This window comes from Lupinus angustifolius, chromosome LG16 (assembly GCF_001865875.1).
Source record: "Lupinus angustifolius cultivar Tanjil chromosome LG16, LupAngTanjil_v1.0, whole genome shotgun sequence".
NCBI lineage: Eukaryota > Viridiplantae > Streptophyta > Magnoliopsida > Fabales > Fabaceae > Lupinus > Lupinus angustifolius.
Genome location: NC_032024.1, coordinates 9,205,824 through 9,216,189, shown reverse-complemented (window position 1 = coordinate 9,216,189; position 10,366 = coordinate 9,205,824). Strand labels below are relative to the sequence as shown.

Sequence of the window (10,366 nt, the reverse complement as noted above, 5' to 3'; positions counted from 1 at the left end):
TTTTTTATTTGTGAGTAGGCTTATGTTATTTTAATTTTTTATTTATGTTGTTGTTTAGTTTAATATCCATGTCAGATTCAAGTGATTAATTAATAAGGTAATATTAATAAAGTTGGGAGGTAGCTCTCAATATATTAGGAGAGGTAGGACTTGAACGAATTTTATATTTAAAAAAAATTGTTATTGACTTTGGACAAAATAGGGAAATAAAATACAAAGAATGTAAGAGTGATTAATAAAGTAAAGGAATGTGTACTTAATAATTTAGAGAGTGTTGGAATAATAAATTTTAACTGTGAGACATTAAAATTGACGTTAAATTTCATAAAATAAAAAACTACGTTAAATTGAAGGGTTCTACCATTATAAGATTATGCATTTTTTTTAATGTTTTGTGATAGTGAATTTTGATATTTTTCATGCTTATGTAGTTTATTATGGAGAAAAAATCACGTATTACAATATGCATTGTAAAAAATCAAAACTCATACGAAACTCATGCTATTGAAAATGCTAATCATTATTAACTATGACAAAGGCTAATTTTGTACTATGTTTAATAAAATATATCCTAACTTTTGTTATGCAGGTATTGTGGTTTATTAATCCATTGCAGTAGTAAAGACTCAAGAGGAATAAGTATCTTATGTTATGAAAAAGGCTAAGCCCATTAGTGTCTATGTAAAATACTATCTATAACCCTATGTTATAAGGAAAAGTGGATTGAGATAAAATAGGGTGATACTTTTCATATAATTTTATTGTCAGCCTAAATATTTAAAATACCTCACAACTTGGTGATTCTTTAAACTTCCATTTTTATATCATGAATTTTTAGTGTAGACAAGTCAATAAATATCAAATATCAATTGTATATTTAAACAATGTTGTTTATCTCATTTGATTTTATTACTTCAAATTGTTGATTGTGAATTATTTTATATTTTTTATTCTATTATTTTGACTTACATAAAGGGAAGAGGGACTCGTGCAATTGTTGATCAAGTCTATAACATCACTTCAAGGATGAACAATTTCTCCAATCTAGAGCATTACTTCCAACGATTGAGATTGTTAATCAAATCAATGAATATGTTCTAAGTAAATTTTCAGGTAAATTTTTTAGTTGTCTTTAAATTTTTATTATGTTTGACATAATAGATTTATTAAACTTATACTAATAACTATTTTAATGTATGACTATAGGTGATGAAAAGAAATACATGAGTTCAGATTCAGTTAATATATGTGATGTTAATAAAAGACAAAGTATTCAACATACTAACTCCTAACTTTTTAAACTCACTTACAACCTTTGGTCTTCCCCATCATAAGATCAACTTGAAAGTTGGAGCTTCAATAATGCTATTAAGGAATTTAGACCAGTATAAAGAATTATGTAATGATACAAGATTGGTTGCCACTAAAATGACAAATTGTGTACTTGAAACAAAGGTCATGTCTAAAAAATATTGAAAATATCATATATATTTTCTAGATGTCAATGTCTTCATCCCAATCTTCATAGTCTTTTAAGTTTATCAATGACAATTCCCTATAATAGTTTTTTATACTATGACAATTAATATGTGAAACATTAGAAAGCGCAAAGTTATATTTACCTAGACTAATATCCAATTAAAATCAATTGTACATTTGTACGTAGTCTCCAAGAGTTAAAAACAAAAAAAATTGAAATATTGATATATGATAAATATGATCAACAACTAAAGATAACAATAAATATTATTTATAAACATGTTTTCCAAAATATGTAGCATATATTATAAAATTTATTTTAGATGTGTTCCAAACTTTTCTTCAAAACAATTATTTATTTATTTAACATAACATGTTCAACATCATCTTATTCATTGAAAACTTTACATTAATAATAAAATATATAGAAATTATTTTTTATGAGGTAACCCTCTATAATATTTTTATTATCAAATTAAGTTATCATTCTTTAATTAAATTTATGCAAAATAAATTATTGGTCCTGCACAGGTCTCCTACTTTTTAGATAAAGAAAAAGAAAGATGGAATTAAGTGATAAAGGGGGTTATCCATGTTGTTTTAACGCAGAACCATAAACGGAGAGGGAAAGGGAAATGAAATCCCTAGAGCACCAATTCCTTCTCTTCTCTTCCACGAGGCAACAACGGTGGAGATTCACGCCGGTAAAAGAGATGGTGATTGTTGGAGGTTAACCTCCACACATTCGAAGTGGGTAGAGTCTTTTCTCACTCTTTTTTCTCTTCCCTTCTTCGACCCATCTCCAATGATGGCGGTTCACGTTTTCCGGCAAGATGGTAACGATGGTCAAGGCCATCAATAGCCAGGGATGAGCCGTTTATAGAACCACAACGATGACTCGATTCCGAGATAGCCATCTCATTTCTTTTGATTTTTTCTCATAGTGATGAATATATCGTCATTCATTCCTTCTATCTTTTCCTTTTCAGCAACGGCGATGGAGATTCAGAGCCTTTAATGGCTGGATTGAAATCAATTGAAGGGTGTTAAGGACATAAGCCGCATCGACCGGGATGACTTCCTTCAGTGTTATGCGCAATGGCTCAGAGGAGAGGTAAACGTCTTCCTCATCCCCACTTTTATGATTTCTTTTCAAAAACAGTGGCTATGAATACTTGGTATGCTCGTTGTGTGATTTTCAATTAGATGCGTGAGAAACATGTTAAAATTCAAAGGGCTGATTATGCTTTGTTCTCTTATCCCTTTTGCGTGTTGAATCCTTGTTCCCAGATGCTCTCTTTTCTCTATCTATATTCTCTATCTCTATTCTCTATCTCTGTTCTCTATGTGTTGTGTAAGATACGCGAACTCTGGATGCTCTCTCACTCTCTGTGTTTTACTCTCCTCATCTTTTATTACGATGAGATGATATTACTTTCTCCTGATACCAAACTGTTGCTTGAGCAGAGTCGGAACTTTACCTCAGAACAAAGGCTTCAACTTGGCTTCAGGAGCATCAACTGTACCTAAATCATTCGCTTGATCCTCTAGTCAGGTGGTAATGGTCTTGGGACACGTCACAGAGAAGGACGATGGAACGGGGGAGCAGTAATGGCCTTATGAGAAGAGTTTGATGAAAATGGTTTGGATGGAAAAAAAACTCACGCCTGCCAGGAGGAAGAATGGCTATGGGACCAGATTTTTACATATGCTTTGTTTTCCCTAGGTTCATTCTTTTCTTGCATTTAGTAGTTGTGCATATCACAAATGTATTCTGCCAAAGTAACTTAGACCTTGTATGATAGCATATTTAGTGGGAGATCAATAGCTGACACTAGCTCCAAATTCATAGGAACCACGTACTATGACAAATGCAGTACACCTTCCATGGATATTCTTTGCTTATTTGGACTAGATTGTTTTTTTCCTTTTTATATTCCTTTAATCAGTGGCTCTTTATTAATGAGATATCTATACTTATGCAGGTATGACACTTTTTAACATAAGGATGATAATATTGATATTAATTTGTACTCAATTGTCCATACATTCTTGCAAATCAAGAAATGATGTTTTATTTTTATTTTGACTTCTGCACAAAAGATTAAATTTAAAAGTAAGACAAAATTGAGTGTTCATAATTCGTGTCGCATTTACTTCTTGCTCCGAACAGAGAACCGGTTACGATCACTTGTATTGATTCTGCTATTTATCGAAGTAAGAAGATGACTAACAACTAATGTCGACTCTTCACTTATTAATTCTCTCATTAAAAGTTTTGAAGTTATTTTAAAAGTAAAAATATTTTTATTTTTATTTTGGGATTCAATAGCAAGGTTACAACTCGTATTTCATCTTTCTCTTCGTCTCGAGCCAAGAACTGGTCACAGCCACTTATACTGCTTTTGCTATCTATCGAAGTGGGAAGGGGGTAAGCAATCAATGTTAACTCTTCATCTATTAATTTCACTTCAATTCAAACGAATTTCTAAAATTTAAAATCCAACTAAGTTACCAATTTTTAAAATAGAACTATATAGTCTTGATTTCCCTATTGCACTTAGGGATACGTAGGAGGAAGATGAACTTGTCGGACACAAAAAAATAAAAAATAAAAACTCTATTTTAAGTAATTTAATTTTAATAAATTAAGGGTATTTAATTTATGCAATTAGTTAAAGTACTCTTTTATTATGGGCGAATGAGGTCATTCCCCAATTCGTAATCGACTCTCGAACTTGGATATCAAAGTCCAAAGGCCAATGTGATTGAGTTAAAGATTTTTTCTACATTTTTTACCACAAAATATAGTGGCAGTTCTAAGAGGTTGTGTAGCCAAAAATTAGGGTGTGACAATTATTTATTACTTATTTTTTCATCACTTATTTCTTTATTTCTAATCTAATTTCCAATGCAAATTAATTTAAACATGCTTATTATAATCAAATTATATCAACTTTTACATGATTTATTAAATTATATACATAATGGGGAATAAAAAATGAATGGAGGGAATAATATGTATTATATATGTAACATGAATTGTACATCTAATTGAGCCTTTTCTTCATATTTGTTAGTGACATGCATTTTACTCTTTGTTTTTTGCATTTCTGGAATGTATATAAATTCCACCATAAATATTCGTTCATGTTGTTGATTTCCTAAACCATGGAGAGAAATAAAATCTATTTTGGCTACCCGTTAAATTAATGCTTTCCAATTTTTTAAGGATTTTTTTAATATAAGTTTTCATAGCTGAGAATAAATGTAGAATAGTGAAAATTTATTCTTGGATTTAATGATAATATTATTGTATTTTTTAATTTGATATAATAATTCATTTAGAGCATTTTAGGTTTTGAAATGGTAATTTCTATATAAAAAAATTAAGAAATTTTTAATGGATCGGAAATGGTTTTTAAGCCATTTCAAATTGATTTCTTCTCAATTTTAAAGACAATAATGTTTATGTCATGATTTGAGTTTTAGTTTCAAAATTATACCACTTCACTATCAACTCAACTACAATTATCAACAAACCGTTGGTTTAATAATTTAAGGTCCCGCTATTCCAAGAACAATCAAAAGGTCAATAATTCAATTCCTAAGAGTGACACTTGTTAGAAGGTACAACTGTATATCCCAAAATGGTTTAATTCCTTACTAAAAGGTGAGTCAATATCCTTATTAGTACAAAAAAATCAGCTACAATCACCACTCCAACAATAATCATTGTCACCATAGATCCTCAATTTATGTAGGTGACATACTTGATTTTTAATTGAACATCGATTTTATGACGTATGAGTAAGAAGGAGGAAAAAAATACCTTCTTCAAATGGCTTAGAGTCATTATTGTGTTTTTTGCGGTCAAAACATAGAAAACTTTCATTAACACCTTGTGTGCTTGTATTAAATGAAACTCTCACTAATTGTATAGATTATTTTATACTCTAAGCTTGTTTGATAATTTATTTTATTTGTTCACTTATTTATAAAAGAATTTTTTTATTTATTTTGTATCTAACAAGAGTTTATCTTGCTGATACTTATTTGTATCTATTATAGGGGATCAAGACTAATACAATTCCATTCCACATAAAAAAATTTGGTTGATGGGGTGTGATGAGTAAAAAAGTGAATATTCACCACTCTTTATTCATCCTTAATATGATTATTTTTTATTTATTTTTTAATTTTGAAATTAATTAAGAAAAAATTTGACACTCATTATTTATTATTACATAAAGTCTTTTTATTATTATTATTATTATCAATGTGCTTATTATTTCAAGATTTTTATGCTTATTATTTTTATTATTAATTATTATTATATCAAAATGTTTTTACTTATTATTAATTTTTTTATTATAATTTGATTTAAACAATTAGATGTGACATCTCACAACTATTTAAAGATGATTTTAGTAAATAAGTGACATCATGGCTCTCCATTCATCTTTATTATAATTTATCTTACTAGATTAATCATTAAATATGATAAATGCATTGTTGAATTTAAAAAAACCATTATTATTTATGATTAAAAATATAATTTCTAAAAGACTACCATTTATTAGTTATATTTTATAATACATTTACTATTTTATTATTAATTATTAGTTACTATTATTTACATTAATACTTTTTTTAGTATTGTTTTTTGTACTATTAAACAAGTGAAAATAAATGAAAATAAAATAAAATAAATATTAACAAATCAATGACACATAGCTATATAGTAATAAATAAATATAGTATAGAATGACTAATGTCTCAAAAAAAAAAAGTAATGCGTCTATTCTAAAATAGACTAAAAAAGAAATGAAGAAAATGAATGTACAAACAAATGAGCGTAGAATATAGATTGCAGTAAAACAGTCAAAATCACGGATTGACAAAGGAAAATAAGCTCGGTCAAGAAGAAAAATAAGCTTATTCAAATCAATTTTATTTTTCTATTGGCCATTATTTGTGATTAAACATCAAGATCATTGAACATCAAAGTTATAGTTCAAAGAAATTGAGTAAGAAAATTTGAATGTCCTAGTCTACTTCAGCAAATATTATTTCATTTTCATTATGTAATTAACTCACCCTAAAATGTAATAAGTATATCCTTTTTAGTAATATCACTTATTTAGTAATAATTAATTATTTTTTGTGATATCGCTTATTTAGCAATAAATGATTTTGCTGATTGAAATTTTTTAATATTCAATTTTATGTTATAACAAAATTAGTGCTTTTAAATTTAAGTGTCAAGAAATGAAAATATCTATTTTCGTAAAAATATCAGTCCCTTCCATTTATATTAAGATAGTAGATAAATAGCAAAAGTATCTCATATTTATTTTCCACCAACCATTATATTCATTTGCTTTTAAACCATACAAAAATAGTTTTTTATTTTAAAACGAAATACTAATAATAAATGATAATGTATCTAACTTACAATTTAATAACATTACCTATTATTATTGTTCTATAAATTTTTTCTCTGACAAATCAAAACTTATTTTATTGACCATTAATTTCATAATGCAATTTTAAAATTATTTCATATTTATTTTTCGTAATTCATTATTTTGATTTCATTTTAAATCATACGAAAATAAGTATTTTAATTTTAAAAATAGATACTCTAATAAATGATAGCATATTTATCCTTAAAAACATTAAATGTTCATATTATCTTATTTTCCACATACATTCTTTTATCCTCATCACAAATCAAAATCTGATAGCCAACTTGATTTCCTTTCTTTTTTATTTTTATTTTTAATATGGTTCTAACAAGATTTGTTGTTCACAGTAGCCTTGCTCAAACATATATGATATATGCTTGCTAAACTAATGTCATTGGAGTGAGATATAAAAGCTAGCTTAGAGGAAATATAAGTTTGTTTAAGAATATACTGAGAAAAGAAAAAACAATCAATTTAACCAATGAGAATTGAAGTTCATTGTCTTGCCGTAATTTTATTTTTCATGTTTGAATATCAATTGCAATGGATAAATAAAACAGTGTAAATGATATAGAGATAATGTTTAGTATATGAGAAAATATACTAATTATTTTCGTGTTAGGTTAGATAAGTAACTATATGTGTGGGTACCACACTTTCGTGGGACAAGATATATGCAAATAAATGTAATATAGTTGTCATCGATGTTTTTTTGGAGGAAAAACATGAAAAAACCAAATTTTGAAAATAGGATTGATTTGCCCAAAAATAGAAATTGAGTTCCGGAGTCGGTTACGGATGATAAAGATATTAGGCACCTCATACCGCCCGTCGTAAAAACCGTACTTAGATTAATAGTGTGGATATTCGTTCAAAATATTAATTTTATCTTCACATTATTACAAAAAAGAAAGACCCAAAAATATTTTTATATTTTTTATGTCTGACAGGGAAATATCTGCTCCTACATATCCCTGACTGCAATAGAGAAATCAAGCTACGTAGTTCTTTAGAAAATAGGTTGATTGAATGGTATATTTTATTTATTTATTTTGTTTTTAAATAATAGGATAAGATAACGCGACAAGACACTGATCCCATAGTGCACTAACTCTCCTGATTTAGTTAAGTTATTTTGAAAGTGTCAACTTAAGGTAATGCGACAGGACACTAGTCCCATAATGAACTACCTCTCATTGATTTAATTAAGTTATTTATTTTGAAAATGTCAATTTAAGGTAATGAGGCAGGGCACAAGTCCATAGTGCACTACCTCTAATTGATTTAATAATTTATTTTTGAAAATTTCAATTTAAGGTAACGCGACATGGCACAAATCCCATAGTGCATCATCTCTCATTGATTTAAATGATTTATTGTCGAAAATGTCAAGTAACACGACAGGGTACATGTTCCATAATGCACTACCTCTATTGATTTAATTGATTTATTCTAAAAAATATGTCAATTTAAGGTAACACGGCAAGACACAAGTCTCATAGTGCACTACCTCTCATTGATTTAATTTATTTTTGAAAATGTCAATTTAAGGTAACACGATAGAGCACGAGTCCCGTAGTGCACTATCTCTCATTGATTTAATTAAATTATTTTTGAAAATGTCAATTTGAGGTAATGTGACACTGCACGAGTCTCATATTACATTACCTCTACTTGATTTAACTAAATTACTTTTGAAAATGTCAATTTGAGGTAACGTGACATGTACTAGTCCCATAATGCACTATCTCTCATTGATTTAATTAGATTATTCTTTTTATGTTGTATTTTTCATATACATAAACATATTATTGAATAAACAAACATTTATAAAACATAACAAATAAAAAAAACAAATAGAATAAATAAATAAATAAAAAACAGAATAGTTAAAAATAATAAATAATAAAAAACGAAATAAAATAAAAATAATAAATCACAAAACCATAAAAACTTAAAATACATAAAAAGGAAATTAAATTTGGGGATTTAGGTTTTAGAATCAATTTGGGGATTTAGTTTTTAAATCAATTTGAGATTTAGGGTTAGGGTAAAATTAATTTAGAAATTAGGGTTTTGGGGTAAAATTAAAGTGGGATTTGGGATAAAAATCAATTTAGGGTTTAGGTTGGGGTTGTCAAAGGGGACAACCCATTTGGGCACACGTCCATCGCTGGCACTGGCTGTGACAGCAAAGGTGGCGGTGACAACAAAGGTGGCGGCGGAGGCGTTTCTAATGGCCAAATAACCACCGTGGGTGGAGGCAGTGGCGCAACGGAGCTGCCACCACTCTCTTTGGTTTTTTCTCACACCCAAGAATACCTATCTATTTCAACATCTCAATGACAACGTGACATAAAAATAAATAAAAAGCATATAAAGAGTAAAGTATGAACCTTTTATCAACTTGGTAGAGATGAAGAAGATGATATTAGATACTCACTATTGCTCAATGTCACTTCTCCTTGCCTCCTTCTTGGTTTGGTTCTCCTATTTTTGAGAGTGCTTTTCTTTTAGAATTAGGGTTGCCGCTTTTTAAAAATTTCTCCCCCTCCCACCTCTTTACTAAAATAAACTTATAAAGAGGTAGATTAGGGTTTCAAACCCTAATTTGTTTGGGCTAAAAAAAGGCCAAATTGCCTTATCATTTTTTTATTACTCGTCCTTTATTAACTGATTATTTTTATTGAATATATTTTTTATCCCGGTCAAAATTGAGTATTTACAATATAGATGATGATGTGGAAAGAACAAAGTAGCTGATATAAATTAAGTGAAATATAACATAACATAATTTTCACGAAAGTTATTATACATGCATTTATCTTCTGAAGAATTATATATGATTGTAATACTTATACATTATCAGTGTAAAATTTATATATAATCAATATATTATTCATTATTCATTGAGTGAGTCTTACAATAACATTTTGAAGAGTATAATATTTTTAAAGAGTCAATGATAATTAAATATAAATGATAGATGATACAATAATAATATATAAAACCCATTCACTTTTAATGCCCATATTTTCCTCTCTTATATTATGAATGTGCAACATTTTCTTCAAGTGAGCCTTACAAGAACATTTGATAACTAATAGTGTATCGAAGTCTATTTTTCATATAACAGGATTGAGGAATGTTATACAAATAGATGTCCATCAAATTCAAGTCATTTACTCGCATGAGTAATAGGATTAACATTAGGTTTGGATTTTTCCCATTAGTTCGTTTTTGGACTTGAATCTATGGATAATCAAAAATTCAGAAAATGTTAAAAATAATTGCAAATAATTTGTACAACTGTATATTTGTTTCCTATAATTCTAATAAAACAAAATTTAAAAAAAAAGTTAAATGCACTTTTAAATATAACTCATTTTATTCAAGCAAACATAAAAAATAAAGTT

The 10,366-nt window shown here is 28.0% G+C and overlaps 1 long non-coding RNA gene across 1 annotated transcript; it reads left to right on the top strand.

The window, feature by feature from the left end:
- LOC109329581 lies at positions 2,079-3,426 on the top strand. Its single transcript, XR_002105551.1, has 3 exons — positions 2,079-2,233; positions 2,469-2,593; positions 2,947-3,426. It is a non-coding gene; the product is annotated as an uncharacterized LOC109329581 (long non-coding RNA).